This window comes from Oryctolagus cuniculus, chromosome 15 (genome assembly GCF_964237555.1).
Source record: "Oryctolagus cuniculus chromosome 15, mOryCun1.1, whole genome shotgun sequence".
Classification (NCBI taxonomy): domain Eukaryota; kingdom Metazoa; phylum Chordata; class Mammalia; order Lagomorpha; family Leporidae; genus Oryctolagus; species Oryctolagus cuniculus.
Window position 1 is genome coordinate 75,673,366 of NC_091446.1, and position 10,427 is coordinate 75,683,792.

A 10,427-nucleotide genomic window follows, 5' to 3' on the forward strand; every position below is an offset into this window, starting at 1 on the left:
GCGCCAGCCGGCTTTACATATTTTATTAAGAGGATGACATCATGATTATCCTACATCATCAGGCACACGAGATAGGATGGAATGGGCAGAAGAAAGTGAACTAAGTGAGATTGAGCTTGGAAACCATCATCCCCCTGCTACTGTAAGGAGCATTTGTAGTGACCATGGCTGATCATAAAGGAGTTCTAGAAGGCAGAACTTGCCAATATCACGCTCCCATCCCCTGGCATTCACTCATTGACTGGATAAGATTGATTTTTATTTAATTAGGTGGCATGCCTCAGTAGAGCTTCTAGTTTACCAATGAAAGCTACAAATTCCAAATCACTTAGAGCAACAAAATAGAATAAGAAAAAAAAGGTACAGCAATAAATTGTAAGAGAACTAAAGCAAGCCAAAACATTTCAGACATCAGATGAACTCAAATTATTAAACTGTGATGTCTCCCATAAGGTCAGCACACAAAAGAAAACTGGAATGTTAGGTACTTGCATGCAGACGGGTCTGAAGCACAAACTACCAGAAGAGAAGAACAGCAGATCAGACAAATGAATACGCAGAGAGGAGTTGCAAAACAGTGAATACCAGACAAAAGATAATAGAAGGGTGAAAGTATTAAAATACATTGATGGATTCAAGCCTTGTGGTGTGGCATAGTGTGTTAAGTCCCAGCTTGCAGTGCTGGCATCCCATATGGGCGCTGGTTGGACTTCCACCTGCTCCACTTTCAATCCAGCTCCCTGCTAATGTACCTGGGAAAGCAGTAGAAGATGGATGGCTCAAGTACTTGGGTCCCTGCACCCACGCGGGAGACCCATAAGAAGCTCCTGGCTCCTGGTTCCTGGCTTTGGCCTGGCCCAGCCCTGGCCATTGCAGCCATTTGGGGAGTGAACCAGTGAATGGAATATCTCCCTCTCTCTTTTTCTTTATAACTCTGCCTTTCAAAAAAATCTTAAAAAAATACTGACTGTATTTTATATTTTAGAAGAAATAATGCACACAATGAAGACATAACACTCATGAACTGAATAATAAATCACTGAATAACATACAGAAAAAAATCTGTGAGAAACTCAAGGAGAAATTGATAATTGCATAATTATAGTGAGAGTCCAAAGCACAAATTGCAGTCTTCAGTACATTGAGAAGACAAGAATTGCTGAAATTTAGGAGAGCACTTCAAAAAGTTCATGGAAAGATAGATGCAAACGATAACTTTATTTTATTTTTAATTTTTTAATTTTTTTATTTTTTTATTTTATTTTTTTGACAGGAGAGTGGACAGTGAGAGAGAGAGAGAGACAGAGAGAAAGGTCTTCTTTTGCCGTTGGTTCACCCTCCAATGGCCACCATGGCCAGCGCTGCGGCTGGCGGACCGTGCTGATCCGATGGCAGGAGCCAGGTACTTATCCTGGTCTCCCATGGGGTGCAGGGCCCAAGCACTTGGGCCATCCTCTACTGCACTCCCTGGCCATAGCAGAGAGCTGGCCTGGAAGAGGGGCAAGCGGGACAGAATCTGGGTGCCCCAACCGGGACTAGAACCCGGTGTGCCAATGCTGCAACGTGGAGGATTAGCCTAGTGAGCCACGGCGCTGGCTTTGCAAATGATAACTTTATACTGATGCAAATTTTTTTTTTTGAAATCCATGCAAAGCTTCTTAATAACATGCATTTTCATGAGCTTTTTGAGAATAAATAACATTTATTTAGTGTAGAAACTTTCTGTGCCAAAATAAACATGTTTTAATTCTATTTTTCCATGTACATTTTGAAATATCCTTGTACATGGGACACCTCCTTAATTAATGTTTGATTAGTAGACATATATCAATTATGTACCTATAGAAAGCAGATTTTTAAAATTCTAATGGGACATTTGCATGTACAGATTATAATCAGTATTAAAAGAAGAGAAAATCTTGTTAACTCCAGGAATAGCCAATTCTACAAGTCACAATTGATTGATTATATTGCAAACAAATCAAATACTTAATAGTAAATAATATCCTTTATTAAATCACCACTAATAATTGTAAAATGACAAATGTGCAAAAACAAAATGACACAAAATTAATCAAAACTTTACAAACGCTTATTTTTTTAGATTTATTTATATTTTTTAAGATTTATTTATTTATCTCTTTAGATTTATTTATTTATTTATTTTATTTGAAAGGCAGAGTTATAATGAAGCAGAGGCAAAGAGACAGGTCTTCCATTCACTGGTTCACTCCCCAGATGGCCACAACGGCTAGAGCCTCCTGCAGGTCTCCCAAGTGGGTACAGGGGTCCAAGGACTTGGGCCATCTTCTACTGCTTTCTCAGGCAGAGAACTTTCTCAGGTAGAGAACTGGATTGGAAGTGGGAAAGCTGGGACTAGAACTAGCACCCATATTGATGTCGGCACTTCAGGTGGCTGCTTTACTGCATATGCCACAGCACTGGTCCCATGCTTATGTCTTAACTTTTACTTTTGATTGGAATAAAAGCCAAAATTAACATTTAATGGTAATTTATCAAAATCCTTTTTCAAAATTCATTAATATTAAGTTCAAAGATGCAAAGATGATCTCACACAAACCTACACTCACAAAATTCATAAATTTATTAATTTATTCTTTAAAAATATATAAAAATACTGATGAACCAAAAATTTAACTCCAGAAGCACAGAGAATAATAAGACTTTCTTTAAAAAGCCATTGAAAATGTAGTGAAAATAAAAGCAGAAAAAAATTAGCATAAGAGTCAACAAAATTGGGACTGGTGCAGTGGCATAGTGGGTGAAGCAACTGCCTGCAGTGCCTTCATCCCATATGGGCACTGGTTCTAGTTCTTGCTGCTCCACTGCTGATCCAGCTCTCTGCTATGGCCTGGGAAAGCAGTAGAAGGTGGCCCAGGGCCTTGGGCCCCTGCACCCATGTGGGAGACCTGAAAGAAGCTCCTGGCCTCAGATCGGCACAGCTACAGCAGTTGCAGCCAATTGAGGAGTGAACCAGTGAACCAGTGGATGGAAGACCTCTCTCTCTCTCTCTCTCCCTCGCCTCTCTCTGTGTAATTCTGACTTTCAAATAAGTAAATAAATCTTTATAATAAAAAAAGAGTTGCCGGTGCCTCGGCTCACTAGGCTAATCCTCCACCTTGCAGCACCGGCACACCAGGTTCTAGTCCCGGTCAGGGTGCCGGATTCTGTCCCGCTTGCCCCTCTTCCAGGCCAGCTCTTTGCTGTGGCCAGGGAGTGCAGTGGAGGATGGCCCAAGTGCTTGGGCCCTGCACCCCATGGGAGACCAGGATAAGTACCTGGCTCTTGCCATCGGATCAGCGCAGTGTGTGGGCTGCAGCGCGCTGGCCATGGTGGCCATTGGAGGGTGAACCAACGGCAAAGGAAGACCTTTCTCTCTGTCTCTCTCTCTCTCTCACTGTCCACTCTGCCTGTCAAAAAAAAAAAAAAAAAGAGTCAACAAAATTGAGAAATCAAGGACCTGATTCTTAGAAGAGAATGATAATGTAGATATATCTATGCCAGTACTAAAATTGAAAAAAAATAAGAACAGAAAAATGCACAGTGTTATACATTCAAGATAGGATATTTACATAGAGTTATGAGTGAATGAATTATTACCATTGCAAGCTTGAAAACATGTAGTCCATTGGTAAGTTAATGATTACTTAGGAAAATTTAAATTATCCCAATTGATTCAAAAAAGTTAAAAGAGGCAAATAGGCCATTCACTGTGGTAGAAAATGATTAAAGCTGTCAAAGATGTCCTCCAGAATGATTTCATGATTCGAATCATTCTTTACTGGAATTTTATCCAATGCTATTTATACCATCAGGGGATAAGAACCAGGGGTCAGCACTGTGGTGCTGTGGATTAAGCTGCCCTGTGATGCCAGCATCCTACATCAGCTCTGGTTCCAGTCCCAGCTGCTCCACTTCTGATCCAGCTCCCTGCTAATGGCCTGAGAAAGCAATAGAAAGTGGTCCAAATGCTTGGGCCCCTACCACGCACGTAGTAGACCCAAAGTAAACAAACAAACAAACAAAAAGAAGTGCAAGAAACCAATGCCAACTTCTCAATTAATGATATAGTATAAAACTGATTTTCAAAACTTTGGGACAATTAGGTAATATAATATATAGTAATTGATGCTGGAAAATAAAGTAATAAGGAATAAAAAGAAACCAAAAAATATTTCAGAAAGTGTTAGATGATATACATGATAACAATTCACTAAAAATGGAAAAGATCATCTGTTTTTAGCATTAAGCAATTGATAAGCATTCAAAAACATACTCAAAGATATGTATTTGGCATACATGACAAAAATTTAAATCAAAAGTGGAATAGCTTGCTTATTTTTAGTATTAAAAAATAGTAAGTCATTAAAAACCATAATTTTGATGCCTACTCCACAATTTAAACAAAAAAAGTCTGCTAGATTATAGATTTAAATAAGTGGCAAATAAAATCATGAATAAAATCAGGTAATGTCAAATAGATGTTAATTTTTAGGCTCTGAGAACTTAAAATGGCGCTAAAGGCAAGGCAGAAACTGTAAAGAAAACTCTTAATAAATTTAATGTCACTAAAATTTAAAAGTTACATAGGAAGAAATTCACCATAAATTAATTATAGAAGTAAGCGAAAAGCTGTGAAGACACACTAAGACAGCAGAGAATCTACTTTAATCTTGAAATTAAAGGGAAAAAAATCCTCTTGCAAGTAATAAGTAAAAGACTAATGCAGGAGAATCTATTATTGAGCCTAATTTTAGGGATATATCAAAAGTAAATAATTAGAAATGAGAACTTGGGCAAATTTGTTGGAATTTGTTCTCTCAAGGAGGGCATTTGTCATGGCAGCAAAAACACCATTAGAGATGCCCGCATCCCATTTCAGAGTGCCTGGATTTGAGCCCTGACTCTGCTTCCAGTGTCAGCTGCATGTTAATGCACAACCTTCGAGGTGGCAGGTGTTGGCTCAAGCTGTAGAGTCCCTGCCACCCATGTGGGAGACCTGAACTGAGTTCCCATCTCCTGCCTTTGCCCCTGCCATTGCTGGCATTTCGGGAGTGAATCAAATTTGGGGAGATAACTGTGCCATCTCTCTCATTCTATCTCTGTGTCTATTTTGCTGCTTCTCAAATAATTTCTTAAAGGTTTATATTATTTATTTGAAAGATGGGGCTGGCACCGCGGCTCACTAGGCTAATCCTCTGCCTTGCGGGGCCGGCACACTGGGTTCTAGTCCCGGTCAGGGTGCCAGATTCTGTCCTGGTTGCCCCTCTTCCAGGCCAGCTCTCTGCTGTGGCCAGGGAGTGCAGTGGAGGATGGCCCAAGTGCTTGGGCCCTGCACCCCATGGGAGACCAGGAGAAGTACCTGGCTCCTGCCATCGGATCAGCGCGGTGTGCCGGCCGCAGTGCACTGGCCGTGGCGGCCATTGGAGGGTGAACCAATGGCAAAGGAAGACCTTTCTCTCTGTCTCTCTCTCTCACTGTCCACTCTGCCTGTCAAAAAAAAAAAAAAAAGAAAGAAAGAAAAAGAAAAAGAAAGAAAGAAAGATGGAGCTACAGAAAGAGAGGGAGAGACACAAAGAGAGGGAGCTTCCATCTGCTGGTTCACTCCCCAAATGACCACTACAGTCAGGGTTGGAGCAGGGTGAAGCCAGGAGCCAGGAGCTTCTTCCAGGACTCCCATGTTGAGTGCAAAGGCCTAGGACCTGGACCATCTTCCACTGCTTTCCCAGGTGCATCAGCAGGGAGCTGATGGATCAGAAATAAGTAAATTATTTTTAAAGATGTATTTATTTATTTGAAAGACAAAATTACAGAGAGAGGAGAGAGAGAGGGAGAGATCTTCCATCTGCTAGATTACCCCACAAAGGCTAGGGCTGGGCCAGGTGGAAGCTAGGAGCCAGGAGCTTCTTCTGGGTCTCCCATGTGAGTTCAAGGGCCCAAGCACCTGGACCACCTTCCACTGCTTTTTCCCAGGCTGTTAGTAGGGAGCTAGAAGGGAACCAGCACCCATGACTTCTGGGGCCATCATTCCTCATTTCCTAATTTTTCTCCCTTTCTATACCACCCATTCAGTCTATCAGTAAATCCAGTTATCATTACCTTGAAAATACATCCAGATTGTTATCACTTAGCCCCTGCATTTTTGACCAGCCTCAGCCTGCAGTCTCCCAGTGCTCTCCCCCATCCATCCTTGCCCCATTATAATCCACTTGTTCTCCATCCACAATCCTTGAAAACCTCACTTGAGTCCTGCTGCTTTGTTTAAATTCCCCCAATAGCTTTTGTCTTATTGAGAGTAAAATCTGGACCTCTGACATTTGTGCACAGTGCACCCTCCCCCAGCTTCTTCCTGCAGCTGGGCTGATCCCTAGCTGCTCCCTGAAAACTGTGAGTGTGTCTTAGCCTCAGGAAAGACTCTGGCTCTTCTGCGTGGTGTGCCTTTTCATCCAATACTGGAAGACTGGCCCCCTTACCTCTTCAGCTCTCTGCTTGACAGGGAGGCCTCTCTCATTGTCTACATGAGCTCCATGAGAGGGCTAGCACTCTCATTCATGGCTGTATTTTAAGGGTCCAGAATATTTGCCTGACCTAAAGCAGTCCTTGGTGGGTGGTGGTGCAACAGATGAATTCATTGATGACATTTTAGGAGTCAGAAGCCACAGAGATGTGAGGGAAGCTGATAGGCATTAAGGAAAAGCCACAGACTGGAGGAGCAGATGGACAAGGGAGCGTAAGAGCCAGGGAGTGGCTGAGGGAGTGCCTGCCTCTGGCTGAGTGACATTTCCTTAGCCCTCACAGCTCTATGACAAGGGTCTGTGGTCTTCATCCCAAAGAGGAATTGGAAGACCATGTTGGGATTTCCTCAAATGGGCTGACATGGTTAGTTTTGTGTTTTAAAGAGATAGCTCAGGGTGCTTCATGGAGTTGGTAGAGCAGCGGATGAAATAAGAGGCTGCTAGAATGTTCTCTGTGAGAAAAGACACCTGACTGAACCTTAAATCATATGTCAGTAGGGAGGGAGATAAAGAAATGGCTTTTAGAGAGAGGGAGGAGGTAAAACCCTAAAATTCATGAGTGCAAAACCATAAATCAGGCTTCTTGGGAGGCTGTTAGCATCCTGAGAAGCCGTCTCACCTTATCTGCTTTTCATGCCATTCAAGGGAAGCATTTAGAACTGCCTTCAGAATGTCCTCTTTATCGCAACCAAGGTTGTCATCCTGCAGAAATGAATGTGACTCTAACCAACTTCAACCCTACATTCAGTCACCTGTTCACAGTGCCTGCCTCCCACAGCTCAATGCCCATCACAGGATAAGAGAACATTTAGTCCACAGAGAACCAGGTGAAGAGCTGTATGCCCAGCAGAGGCAACTCTGCTTTTTCAGCCCCTAACTTGGCATTGAACACCCTGGGGCAAGCTGGACAGGGAATTCACAGCTCAGTATCTTTATCTTAGCCTGCATTTAAGAGAGATCAAGTCTCTGACTCTGGGGCCTTAGGACTGGCAGCACAGAGCAGATGCAAGGAAAGAAGCATGTGGGCTCTACACAAGGGGACCCTTGGCAGATAAGCAACTGAAGGTAAGATGTCAGAGCCCTGCCACCTGTTACCACCATGCAGAAGTCGTCATCACCATGCATTTATTAACACCATGTGCATTCAGTGCTGCTAAAGAAGTGTGGCAATAGACAATCATCTGTCATCCCCCTGCACTTCCTGCCTCAGATGTCCAAGTAGCTCCCTGGAGATGCCGTTATTCATATCAAAGATCTCAAAGAACCCTTCACTGAGCCTTCTCCAAATCTCTGTTGAGAGGTGCTTTCTTTTGGTGTGAAAAGCAGTCATGACCAGCAATAGGGCAATCTGACCCTGTTGTGATTTGAAGGTGGGAGCTCAACATACTGCTTATCTACACTTTATTTTGTTGCATTTGAATTCATAGGTCATAATAAAGTATTGCATGTCCACAGATCAGCAAGAAGAATTAATTAAGAGGAGCCTTTTAATGTAGAAAGCAGCTTACTGAGATAATGGAAAAGGCTTTGGTAAGACTTGGCTTAATTGGAATTTTAAGCAATTCTTCACTTGTTGTACCAGATTTTTACTGTTATAGAGAGGATGAGCAAGCTGTTTAAAAGAGCTTACTGGCAGAACTGGACGCAGAGGTTTCAGCACAGGTGGATTTGGCTCAAACAATCAGGGCTGCCTCAGAAAACAGCAAGAAGGAGCATAGGTTTGTTCCCTTGTCACTTCATGAACTTACAAGGCTTATAGCCCTCTATTGTCACAGGTGACCCAGAACCTGGAGGTTGAACCCTAAGGTCACATTCAAGTACAGCAAACGTGTTGCTTGCTTCAATAAATATAAACTGGGATGATATGTATGGGAACCAAATACAGAATGTACCCTTTGGTATTTGAAATGCATGGTGTATGCCCTCAATTCTACCATGTATTTCCTAGTAAAGTCTGGAGACAAATGCCCACCTCACAGGAGCAGTGTGGGTATTAACTGTTCATGAACACATTAAACGCACAGTGCTATGCTGCAATGTGCAATCCTGTCTGTGTAGAACACATCATTGGACAAGACACAGACACTACCTTTGGGAAGTATATAATGCCACGTAGATGGCAGACGAATTACACTGGCTTGGATGAAGCCTTTTCTATTTGAATCATGGTCTATGAACCGATCAGCTGGAAGACAAAGCCAATTGAAGTGCATGTCTTTCAAGGACATAAAAAGGCTGCAGGGAAGAAGAGAGAGCTTTTGTCTTCTTGTGCTTGGCTTAGGGTGGACAGAGGCACCAGGAGACCACTGAGAACTTACCATCACTTGCTTGTCTCACTCTCCCCCCAGGTCCAGATGCTTCTCGTCATACACACCTCTGCCTGCAATTCAGTGGGAACTTCTGAAAGGCTGTTTTCCTGGAAATTAGCTTGATTCACATCTCAATTATCAATAATTATCAATGATTAGTTGATTACATCTTGACTTGAGCTTCAATTGCTGTAAAATGCTATATATCACCCTAAAATATATTCCACTGAAGGCTGTTTCTGTTTGCTTCTTGTTGTCTCATTGGGGCTGAACTCAAATTCTCTTGGCTTACCTCCTGGTGGCTTCAGGGAACATGAATGTATTCCTCTCTCATGACATTTCTTCAGAGTGTGAAGAGTAATTCCTTGGTCTCAAGGTTAAGGATAGGAGCAGCACTTTCAAGGGTGGCAGTTTCTTTATCAGAACATGGTTTCTGTTCTTGCAGTAACAAAAGGATGAAACTGAATCCAGGGTATTGACCTGAAGCTTTTTCCAACTTAGCAGATATGTATGATTTTGAAAATAAGCAGTCTTAAATAAGACCCTGAGGCAAGGAAAGATTCAGCAGAATGTGCATTTGCTGGAATAATAAGCCTCTATCTATAGCAGCACAGAGATGCCCCAGGACAACAGAAAATTCCAGAATGATCTTCTCATGAGTGGCTGGCCAGTTTATAAGAAGGAAAAATGAACCTATATTGGTTCTCTCCTCAGTGTACATTGTGCAGTTGCCTCATTGAGTCCACTATCGTTAAAAGTCATCATGTTTGTCCTCCAACTCTATCTGAACACCAAACCTGATAGACATGTGTTTTTATCCCCACTCACAAATTAGGTCACTGAGGTTGAGAGAAGATATATACTTGTCCTAGCTTCAGATGACCATCAGGAGGGAAGACTGACATATGGAATGTCAACTTCTCTGGCAAATCAGCAAGAGTTGTTTTACTCCAATGCAGTGGAGTAAAATACAGGAATGTTGTTCTGCTTTCATTTGACAATGACCTAGAGCCACTTTCTTGTGGTTCTGCCATAAAACTCTGACCATTGCTCCTGTCACAGCAGCAGCCACTTCTCAAGACCTTCCCACCCCTGGCCAAGACCTCCCAAACATGAGTGCAACTCAGAGTTACCTGCAAGGCTTCATAAATTCTCAGTGCTGGGTTGTGTTCCAGATTTACTAGGTCTGGGTGAAGCCAGAGAATTTGCAAGTTTTTTCATCAAGATATATATATATATATATATATGTAAATATTGTAATAGCTTCATTGAAATGTGCTTCCCATACCATAAATTTCAACCATTTTAAATGTACAATTCAATAATTTTAAAAAATATTTATTTATTTATTTATTTGAAAGTGAGAGTTACACAGAGAGAGAAGGACAGGGAGAGAGAGAGAGAGAGAGAGAGAGACATAGAGAGAGAGAAAGGTCTTCTATCCACTGGTTCATCCCCCAATTGGCTGCAATGGCTGGAGCTGCACCGATCTGAAGCCAGGAGCTTCTTCCAGGTCTCTCACATGGGTGCAGGAGCCCAAGGACTTGGGCCATCTTCCACTGCTTTCCCAGGCCATAGCAGA

General features: G+C 42.3%; 1 long non-coding RNA gene across 1 annotated transcript in view; it reads left to right on the forward strand.

The window, feature by feature from the left end:
- Positions 1–10,029, forward strand: part of LOC138845403 (uncharacterized) — a 120,363-nt gene extending 110,334 nt beyond the window's left edge. Inside the window, exon 4 of the long non-coding RNA XR_011382495.1 lies at positions 8,885–10,029. This is a non-coding gene — a long non-coding RNA (uncharacterized lncRNA). The remainder of the gene's footprint in view (positions 1–8,884) is intronic.
- The last annotated feature ends 398 nt before the right edge of the window (positions 10,030–10,427 follow it).